General features: G+C 47.4%; 1 long non-coding RNA gene across 1 annotated transcript; it reads right to left on the bottom strand.

Moving 5' to 3' along the window:
* Nucleotides 1-7,534: 7,534 nt before the first annotated feature.
* Nucleotides 7,535-8,680, bottom strand: LOC131080301 (uncharacterized). Its single transcript, XR_009114152.1, has 4 exons — nucleotides 8,376-8,680; nucleotides 8,237-8,280; nucleotides 7,970-8,135; nucleotides 7,535-7,888 (listed from the first exon to the last, which is right to left on the bottom strand). It is a non-coding gene; the product is annotated as an uncharacterized LOC131080301 (long non-coding RNA).
* Nucleotides 8,681-10,588: the final 1,908 nt, after the last annotated feature.

Here is a 10,588-nt window from a genome sequence, read left to right as displayed (position 1 = left end):
CCCAGGCTCCTGAACAGTAATGCTGACACTTCCCCCAGATAAGCAAAACTCAGATGCCCAGGTTCCTTGTTGCAGATTGCTGGTGGTGCTTGGACTCTCAAACGAGCTCGACTCGGCTTAGGTGGCAGCTTACCTCTGGGAGGTATCCTGCGCAATGCGGAATTTCAGAAGGCACACAGACAGCCACTCCGGGCCACAGGCTCCTGAAAACTAATGATGACCCTTTCCCCAGGAAAGCAAAAGTCAGCAGCCCAAGTTCCTGGTGGCATATTCCTCGAGGCGCTTGGGACTCTCAAACAAGCTCGACTCAGCTGAGGTGGCAGCTTGGATCCGGGAGGCATCCTGCGCACTGGAGAACTTCAGCAGGCAGACGGCCAGCCACTCAGACCACAGGCCCCTGATCATTAGGGCTGACCCTTTCCCCACGTAAGCAAAAGTCAGCAGCCCAAGTTCCTGGTGGCAGATTGCTCAAGGCGCTTGGGACCCTCAAATGAGCTTGACTCAGGTGAGGTGGCAGCTTGGCTCTGGGAGGAATCCTGCGCCATGTGAAATTTCAGCAGGCAGCCGGCCCCTCCAGGCTGCAGGTTCCTGAAAACTAATGCTGCCCCTTACCCAGGTAAGAAAACCTCAGCCCCCCATTTTCCTAGTTGCAGATTGGTGGAGGCGCTTGGGACTCTCAAATGAGCTCGATTCGGCTGAGGTGGCAGCTTGGCTCTGAGAGGCAGCCTGCGCAATGCAGAATTTCAGCAGACAGCCTGTCACTAAGGGCCCCTGAGTCCTCAACACCAATGCTGCCCTTTACACAGGTAAGTGTAACTCACCAGCTCAGGTTCCTGATGGCAGATTGCTGGACACATTTGGGGGCCCTCAAAGCAGCCTGACTCTCCAGTGCTGGCAGCTTGGGTCTGGGAGGCATACTGCGCAATGCAGAATTTCAGCAGGCAGACGGCTGGCCACTCCGGGCCACAGGCTCCTGAACACTAGTCCTGTCTCTTTTCTCAGGTAAGCCAAACTCAGCCGCCCAGGTTCCTTGTTGCAGATTGCTGGTGGTACTTGGGACTCTCAAATGAGCTCGATTTGGCTGAGGTGGCAGCTTACATCTAGGAGGCATCCTGTGCAAGGCAGAATATCAGAAGTCACACAGACAGCCACTCCGGGCCGCCGGCTCTCTAAAACTAATGCTGACCCTTTGCCCAGGTAAGCAAAACTCAGCCCCCCAGGTTCCTTGTTGCAGATTGATGGAGCTGCTTGGGACTCTCAAACGAGCTCGTCTCAGGTGAGGTGGCAGCTTGGGTCTGGGAGGCATCCAGGTGTTCCCCCCGACTCTGTGAGAAGCTCTCGCAGTCCTTCCATGAGACAGTGCCGGGAGCGGCTCATAAACCCCTCCACTCAGCAGCTCCATGCAAAAGGGAGCTGAGGCAAAGCCTCCCCCTAAAACAGCCTCGCCCCGGCAGGAGCCACCCCCTCATCATCCTCACACTCACACCTGGGCTGCTCCGAGCCCCCATCATCCTAACAGCTCATACCTGGGCTGCTCCCAGCCCCCATCATCCTCACACTCACACCTGGGCTGCTCCGAGCCCCCATCATATATTTTTCATATTTATATTCACATGTATATTTAGAATTTATATTACTGTATAATAAAAATTATATTATATATTGCATCTCTTCATGTTACTTACATAGATTTCTATTTCTATTTCTATTCATAGTTTGGTATTATATAATAAATATATAGAGATATAAAGATATATTTCTGTATGTCGATTTACATTTCTATAGTACTTATATTATTTAAAATAAAACCCCTGCCTCTAACGACATAAAAAGCTAAGACACCCCTTTCTTTAAAACACATTTAAAATTTTAAAAATAATTTTGTTTGTCATAATTCTATTCACATCTATATTTGTAATTTTCATTTGTTATATTTATAGATATTATATATATTGGAGAGAATACCTTTTTATATAATAATAGATACATTCTTTTGACACAATATATTTCTTTTACTTATATAAATATATATTAAATATTTATTGATATCGACATATATCTGATATATTTGCATTTCTAGTTTTATATTTTTTATGAAATCTCCAGCCCATACCCCAATAAAAGCCAAACAATCCCCAATTCATTTAAACTATATTTAAACATAAATCCTGTCACAGCTGCGTTGCTCAGCAGTGCCCCAAGCTAATCTGACACTTGTTCATCTCCTGGACCTGAATCTGAACCCGCTCACCTTGATCGCACCTGGCAGAACCATTTTCGTACCTTTTTCTGGCATGTCTTGTTTTTGTTTTTTTTTGTCTTGAGTTTTTGTGCCCTTTATTGCCTCTCTTTCTTGCCTTGTTTCTTGGGGCTTTTACTCCCTTTTTCCTTGATTTTTTTCTGGCATTTCTTGGGGTTTTTTCTTCGTTTCTTCTTGCCCATTTTGGTGTTTATTCTGGTTTTTCCTTGCCCCCCTTGGGGGTTTTTTTTCAGTTTGTTTTTTTTTTTTTTTGTTCCCCATCTTGGTTTTTTGTTGTGATTTTGTTTCTTGCCCATCTTGGGGTTTTTCTCTGGTCTGTTTTCAGGGATTTTTCTTGCCCATCTTGGTTTTCTTCTGTGAGTTTGTTTTTTGTTGTTTTTTTTTCTTTTCTTTTCTTTTTCTTTTTTTCCCCCCTAGGTTTCTTCTTGCCCTCCTTGTTTTTGGTTTTTTTTGTCTGTCTTCCTCCCTTCCTTCTTTCTTCCTTTCAGTTCCTTTCCTTATTTTCTTTTTTTCATTCTCTTCCTTTCTTTCTTTCTTTCTTTCCCTGCATTTCTAATCTTGGTTTTCCTTTTTAGCTTTAGAATAAAAAAGCAGCAGTAGTAACTTTCAGGCTATCTGGGATTAAAAAAACTCCAAAATGAAAATGAGTTAAAGAAAACTATTTATTTCCTGGGAACCTGAAATTTTCTACTGCTGCACGTGACATAGAGCGTTTATTCCTTCTTATAGATAGTTGATATTTCATACTTACTTTATACAGCGCTCCCTGCTGTGTGCACCGGCGCGCTGCAGGCACAGCGCCCCCTGCTGTCTGCACAGGCACACTGCAGGCACAGCGGTGCGGCGACGTTCAGTTCTGTTTAATGAAACTCGGCTGAATTCGGCTTGGTTCGGCTCTTGGTCTAAACACATTTAAGTTCGGCTCTTCGAAACAATTCGCACAGTAACGCTTTACGACACCTTTTACGACAGTCGCGCTTTACGGCACCTTTTACGACAGTCGCGCTTTACGGCCGTATTTACGACAGTCGTGCTTTACGACGTCTTTTACGACAGTCGTGCTTTACGACGTCTTTTACGACAGTCGTGCTTTACGACGTCTTTACGACAGTCGCGCTTTACGGCACCTTTTACGACAGTCGTGCTTTACGACGTCTTTACGACAGTCGTGCTTTACGGCACCTTTTACGACAGTCGTGCTTTACGACGTCTTTTACGACAGTCGTGCTTTACGACGTCTTTTACGACAGTCGTGCTTTACGGCCGTATTTACGACAGTCGTGCTTTACGGCACCTTTTACGACAGTCGCGCTTTACGGCAGACTTTACGACAGTCGCGCTTTACGACGTCTTTACGACAGTCGCGCTTTACGGCACCTTTTACGACAGTCGTGCTTTACGACGTCTTTACGACAGTCGCGCTTTACGGCCGTATTTACGACAGTCGTGCTTTACGACGTCTTTTACGACAGTCGTGCTTTACGACGTCTTTACGACAGTCGCGCTTTACGACGTCTTTTACGGCAGTCGTGCTTTACGACAGTCGTGCTTTACGGCACTTTTTACGACAGTCGTGCTTTACGACGTCTTTACGACAGTCGCGCTTTACGGCACCTTTTACGACAGTCGCGCTTTACGGCCGTATTTACGACAGTCGTGCTTTACGACGTCTTTTACGACAGTCGTGCTTTACGACGTCTTTACGACAGTCGCGCTTTACGACGTTTTTTACGGCAGTCGTGCTTTACGACAGTCGTGCTTTACGGCACTTTTTACGACAGTCGTGCTTTACGACGTCTTTACGACAGTCGCGCTTTACGGCACCTTTTACGACAGTCGTGCTTTACGGCACCTTTTACGACAGTCGCGCTTTACGGCAGACTTTACGACAGTCGCGCTTTACGGCACCTTTTACGACAGTCGCGCTTTACGGCCGTATTTACGACAGTCGTGCTTTACGACGTCTTTTACGACAGTCGCGCTTTACGGCAGTCTTTACGACAGTGGCGCTTTACGGCACCTTTTACGACAGTCGCGCTTTACGGCACCTTTTACGGCAGTTCTGCTTTACGGCACCTTTTACGACAGTCGCGCTTTACGGCACCTTTTACGACAGTAGCGCTTTACGACAATTCTGCTTTACGACGTCTTTACGACAGTCGTGCTTTACGACGTCTTTTACGACAGTCGTGCTTTACGGCCGTATTTACGACAGTCGTGCTTTACGGCACCTTTTACGACAGTCGCGCTTTACGGCAGACTTTACGACAGTCGTGCTTTACGACGTCTTTACGACAGTCGCGCTTTACGGCCGTATTTACGACAGTCGTGCTTTACGACGTCTTTTACGACAGTCGTGCTTTACGACGTCTTTACGACAGTCGCGCTTTACGGCACCTTTTACGACAGTCGCGCTTTACGACGTCTTTACGACAGCCGTGCTTTACTGCACCTTTTACGACAGTCGCGCTTTACGGCAGTCTTTACGACAGGCGCGCTTTACGGCACCTTTTACGACAGTCGCGCTTTACGGCACCTTTTACGACAGTCGCGCTTTACGGCAGTCTTTACGACAGTCGCGCTTTACGGCACCTTTTACGACAGTCGCGCTTTACGACACCTTTTACGACAGTCGCGCTTTACGGCAGTCTTTACGACAGTGGCGCTTTACGGCACCTTTTACGACAGTCGCGCTTTACGGCACCTTTTACGGCAGTTCTGCTTTACGGCACCTTTTACGACAGTCGCGCTTTACGGCACCTTTTACGGCAGTTCTGCTTTACGGCACCTTTTACGACAGTCGCGCTTTACGGCACCTTTTACGACAGTCGCGCTTTACGGCAGTCTTTACAACAGTCGCTCTTTACGGCACCTTTTACGACAGTCGCGCTTTACGACACCTTTTACGACAGTTCTGCTTTACGGCACCTTTTACGACAGTCGCGCTTTACGACACCTTTTACGACAGTTTTTTTTCTTCCCAATTTGGAGTTTTTCCTGGGTTTTTTTTGCCAGTCTTGCGGGGTTTTTCCAGGTTTATTCTTGCCCATCTTGAATTTTTTTTCTGGGTTTTTTTTCTGGGTTTTTTCTTGCCCATCTTGGTGGTTTTTTCCCCTTTTTTTTTTTCCTTTTTTTTTTTTTTTTTTCTTGGTTTTTTCAGGTTTTTTCTGGTCCATCTTGCTTTTTTTCTTACCCGTCTTGGGGGGATTTTCTGTGATTTTTCTGGGTTTTTTGAGGATCTTGTCCTTGCCCATCTTGGTTTTTTTTTTTTTGCGTTTTTTCCTGCCAGTCTCGGGTTTTTGTTCTTGGTTTTTTTCTGGGTTTTTCCTTGCCCATCTTGGGATTTTTTTTCCGTTTTTTTTTCCTGGTTTATTTTTCCTGGTTTTTCCTGCGTTTTTTCTGGTTCATCTTGTGGGGGTTTTTTGGGATTCTTCTTGCCCATCTGGTTTTCTGTGGGTGTTTTCTGCATTTTTTCTTGCCCATCTTGGGGTTTTTTTCTGGGTATTCTCGCCCATGTTTGGTTTTTTTCCTTGGTTTTTTCTGGGTTTTCCTTGCCCACCTTGGGGGTTCTTCCGGTTTCTTTTTCCTGGTTTTTTTTTTTTTCTGGGTTTTTTCTGGGCTATTCTTGCCCATCTTGGTTTTTTTTCCTGGTTTTTTCTTGCCCATCTTGGGGTTTTTAGCTTTTTTTCCCGGGTTTGCTCTTGCCCCTCTTGAGATTTTTTCCCTGGGATTGTTCTGGGTTTTTTCTTGATTTTTTTCTTCCCCATCTTGCAGTTTTTTTCCTGGATTTTTGTGGGGTTTCTTTGTTGCCCATTTTGGGGTTTTTTCTGCTTTTTTCTGGGTTTTTCTTGCCCATCTTGGGTTTTTTTACTGGGTTTTTTGGGCCTTTTCTTGCCTATCTTGGAGTATTTTTCTGGGTTTTTACTTGGCCGGGACCAAAAAAAAAAAAAACAGCCAGGGTGGAAGGCAGCTGGGGATTTTTTATTCTCAATTTAACAATGAGTTGCAAAACCTGAAAAGCAAAAGTCATATACACAAGGTTAAATCCAGTCAGCATGCGCTCACACACACAGAGACGAACAGACAGACACAGCCACGTGCTCTCACACACACTCCTTCTTACACGCTCACTGTGGCCCTTCTCTGAGATGCTGAAGAAGGTGCTTTGACACATCTTCTGGCTGCCGCTCCTTGAGCTAAATGGCAGATCCTGGGGAAATCAGCAGCCTCGGGGACCTGTGAGACAACAGGAAGGGTCAACAAGTGGCTATCTGACAGCTAGGACTTGTCCCCACTCTGGACTGATGAATTTTCTACCCAAAATCCCACAAAAGACAGATGAACAGTAAAGTTGTTATAACTGTTCTACCTAACTGTGACTATGTGCCAGGGCAGGGCAGCTCCGATCATAAGTGGTACAGTCTACACACAATATAAGCTGACGCATACAGTGTAAGTGTACACAGAGTGTAAGTACACACAATATAAGGCGACATGCTTACATGCAGTGTAAGTACAGACAATATAAGGCGATGCACTTACATTGCATGTACCTATGCTGGCTTATACTGTACGTACTTATACTGTATGTAAGTACATACAATATAAGCCAACATAGGAACATACAATATAAACCACGACTTAAGAAAACTCTCTGGAAGATTACTTATTGAGCCCTGTATCCTTTGAGAAGATGGAACCTATAGAACTACTGCAGTCACGTGAGGAGGGTGTAAGATGCTCCCTCTAGAAGTTCAAGAAAATGGAAAAAAACCCACTACCAAAGCTGATAGTGAGAAGGAAGATGGATGAGAACATCTTGTCCCTGTGAGACATTCCTGTCTCAAAGAGTAAAAATGTAAAGATGCTGGAATAAGAGATATCCGGCAAGGAATGTGAGTAGAACATGGCACAGAAGAGAGCCGATAAAGCATTGAGATGTAACAAAGGCCTATGCCGTGGAAGACAATGGACACACACACCATAACATAGACACAGATGACATAACACAGAGACAAGTTGCAACTGCTTGGCACTTTCCCTTTAGGGACCCGAGAGTCCTAGCACAAGACGAGCCAGAGGCCAATGAGGCCAAGGGAAAGGAAGCCCTATGACAACAGCACGTGATGATGAAATGCAACTCATTAAAGGAAGTTAGGGCCAAAGCAGTTAGGAGGATGCTCGAGAGGCTCAGCAAGCCTAGAGAAGGAAGCGGACTGCCAGGTGACTGCGGCTACAGCTCCGGACCTGAAGGCAAGCTCCATGGGGGAAAGAGCCGTGACGACTTCAAGTCGAGGAAGGCAGATGACGCAAAGTTCACGAGAATGTGGAGATGGGTAGGAACTGCCCTGCCCGGCAAAGGCTCTGGTGAGGCTGAGGAGAAACCCTCTCCCTTTACTTCCAGGGAGCCTGTCCCACTACAGACCTCTCCGCTAAGCTGACATCAGATTGCCTCCTGTGATAGTAAAGGCTTTTCCCCTTCTCCCAACCACTGGCCCCGACACTTAGCTTTTGGAAGACAAGCGGACAAAATCCATCCTCGGTCGGACGTGGACGTTGAGACGTTCTCAATGTGTGCGCTTCGGTGCTGCCGCTTCCAAGCTGTGGCTACAAGCCTGCCCAGGGTACCTAAGGCAAAACAGAAAACGTGACTATTGCCCTCAAAAACAGTAATCCCCGGGACTCCTTCGCACCCCTGCCCCAGCTCACCTCAAGTCTTGATTTGACTCCAGAGGCCGCCTGGAAGATACCTGCAAAAAGAAAATGTACACACTTAGCATGCTGCTGCATAACGCTCACCTAGGAATCAGCCCGCCTAAACTCCGAGTCACCTGCCCTCCTCTCTTCCCCGGCATGCCTAGGGCAGCGACAGCACCTGCAAAGAAACAAAGCAGAAAAGCATGCTGAGATACTGTGAAAACACAACCTCCCAACCCTGACAAGTATGCCACACTGATACCTTAAGCTTGAACCCACCTGGCATGGGCATGCTGGGCTAGGATAGATGGCAAGCAGTCCATCTAAAATAAAAAGAGGAATAATACATACCTAGAGCTGCACCAGAAACTGAGACCTCAGCAATAACAACTGTTTCGGTACCCTACTGAATGCTCACCTTGCCCACTCAGCCTTGACAGCTGCTCTCTGCCTTGACTTCCTAAAAATAAAGACAAAGAGCAGAGCTGCAGCAGCCACAATTTATGCTTCCTCTGCAGAGACAAACAGTGACTGACCTTCACAGGGGAATCCCCTCACCCAGAATGGGGGGCTCTGCCCTGGATTTATCCTTCTGCAACTAAAAGAAAGTTAGGATGAAAGTGAAAGGGCTGCAGGATAACTTATGGGCTCCACGTATCCTGTGTCCATCTACAAATCCCATCTAGAATCCAACTACACATTACAAATTCCAAGTCCCTGAGACTTCTCATATTGCAGCAGGGCAGAACAGCAGCTCCAGCACAAATGTGTGCAGACACCCGTGACACAGGACAGACAAGACGTGACAAACACTGGGGACACAACAGGAACGGAAATCTCTTAGCAAGGAAAATGGCTGCAAGGACTGAGAGAATGCAAAAGAAGAAGAGTTGAAGCTGATGGCGAGCTGATGAGGCTCAGAGAACCCTGGAGGAAGAAGATGCAAACTGAATGATTTATTCCAAAAACTGCAAAGATGGATGCCCGAGAATCCTACAGTCAGAATCCTCTCCCTAACCTCACATCCTTACAAGTCCTACTCTGCTATAATGGATCATTGCACACAATGGCTGTCCGTACAGGTCAGAACAAGACATGACAAGACATTTGACTGGACGCTTCTAAAGAGAGATGCATTTCTGATGCCTGTGTGAGCTCCCCAGTCAAAAGATCTATGGCATGGGTGCCAGGGCAAGGAACGCTGAGATCACGGATGCTAGGAAAGGTTTCTGAGAGGCCCCTCACAGGGCTAAGATAAGAGACATGAGATATCCAGGAAAACACACAATACACAAGTGACACAAGACACACCAGGACTGCTCTGCCCTGCTGCGCACCTCAGCACTGTGACCAAAAGGGAGACTTTGCTTTCATGGGGCCTAAGGGGCAACATCTTGGCTAACCTCATTGCCAGAGCCAACTCAGACCCCCACCTCAGGGAGTCCTGACAAAGCACCCCACGTTCATCCCCTCTGAGGGTTGCAGCCCTCTGCTTATCTCTCAGACATCTGGGGATGCCTGTGTCAGGTGCAAAGAAAGGCCACCTCGTCACCTGGTAAGGTCCTGCTGGCACCGGGCTGGTGTCTCTCAGACAGCTAGATTAAAGAGAACCAAACATCAGTGCCTGACCTTGGCACCGCATCGGCCAAAACCCCACCAGTCTGCTACTCACCGTGCTCCTAGGAATGCCCAGCACCTCCTAACCCTGACCCTCTGCCATGGATGCAATGCATCCACACCTGAAAGAAAGTTAGAACATATGTCACACACCTCCACAATAACTTTAACTTTCAAGCTGGAAACACCTTATGTAAACCTAGGAATAGCACCTAGTGCCCAAGTAGAGCCCACATTCAAATTTCAACTCCCCAGGCTTGTCCCATTGCAGCACGCCATGCGGCAGGGCAGAACAGCTCCGGCACAAATACCTGCAGACACCCGTGACACAGAACGTGACAAACAGGGGGACACCAAACACAACACATCATGCTTGTGGTGAGGGCCTCGAGGGAAGAGGGCAAAAGGGACCCCAAAGACACACTAGGGAACACAGCACACCAGACAACAGGATACAGACCGGAGCTGTTCTGCACTGCCCGCCTGAAAGCTGCCATCAAAAGAAGAGCCTCTCCCTTTAGCTGTCCTAACAGGCCCTTGGAGAAGAATGCTTTTCCCTCTGCTGCTTTTTAACTCTGCCCCAAGAACTCCCAACCTGCTACACTCCCATCTCCAGGCCGTGGCCCCCAACTTATCTTTTGGATGATTGGTGAGGGGATTCCACGCTGCACCTGAAATGAGTCTGCCTCGGGGGGCTCTGTGATGGCCTGTTAGCCTCCCAGTCAGCTACAATAAAGAAAACCAAAACCAAAGTGTGAGTCCAGAGTTATGTGGGCCAAATCCCTGCAAGGCAGCTACTTGCCCTTTCCTGAGCGTGCCTGGCTCCCTCAGGCTCCAGCTTCATCCTGATTCCAAGGCTGTGGCCTTCCATAGGAGTGGCACCTGGCTTAGAGAAAGGCAAAGTTAAATGGCATTGCTGTGAGTGCAGTGGATGACCTTGTGTGCTCTAAGACATGGCAATGCCTCTGCTAGGCTTCTGAACAGCCTTGTGTTGGGGGGGCCCTCAAATAAACA

The sequence above is a fragment of the Melospiza georgiana genome, chromosome 2 (genome assembly GCF_028018845.1).
Source record: "Melospiza georgiana isolate bMelGeo1 chromosome 2, bMelGeo1.pri, whole genome shotgun sequence".
In the NCBI taxonomy this organism is placed as follows: Eukaryota; Metazoa; Chordata; class Aves; order Passeriformes; family Passerellidae; genus Melospiza; species Melospiza georgiana.
Note: the sequence above shows the minus strand (reverse complement) of the source record. Positions and strands in the feature narration are given on the sequence as shown.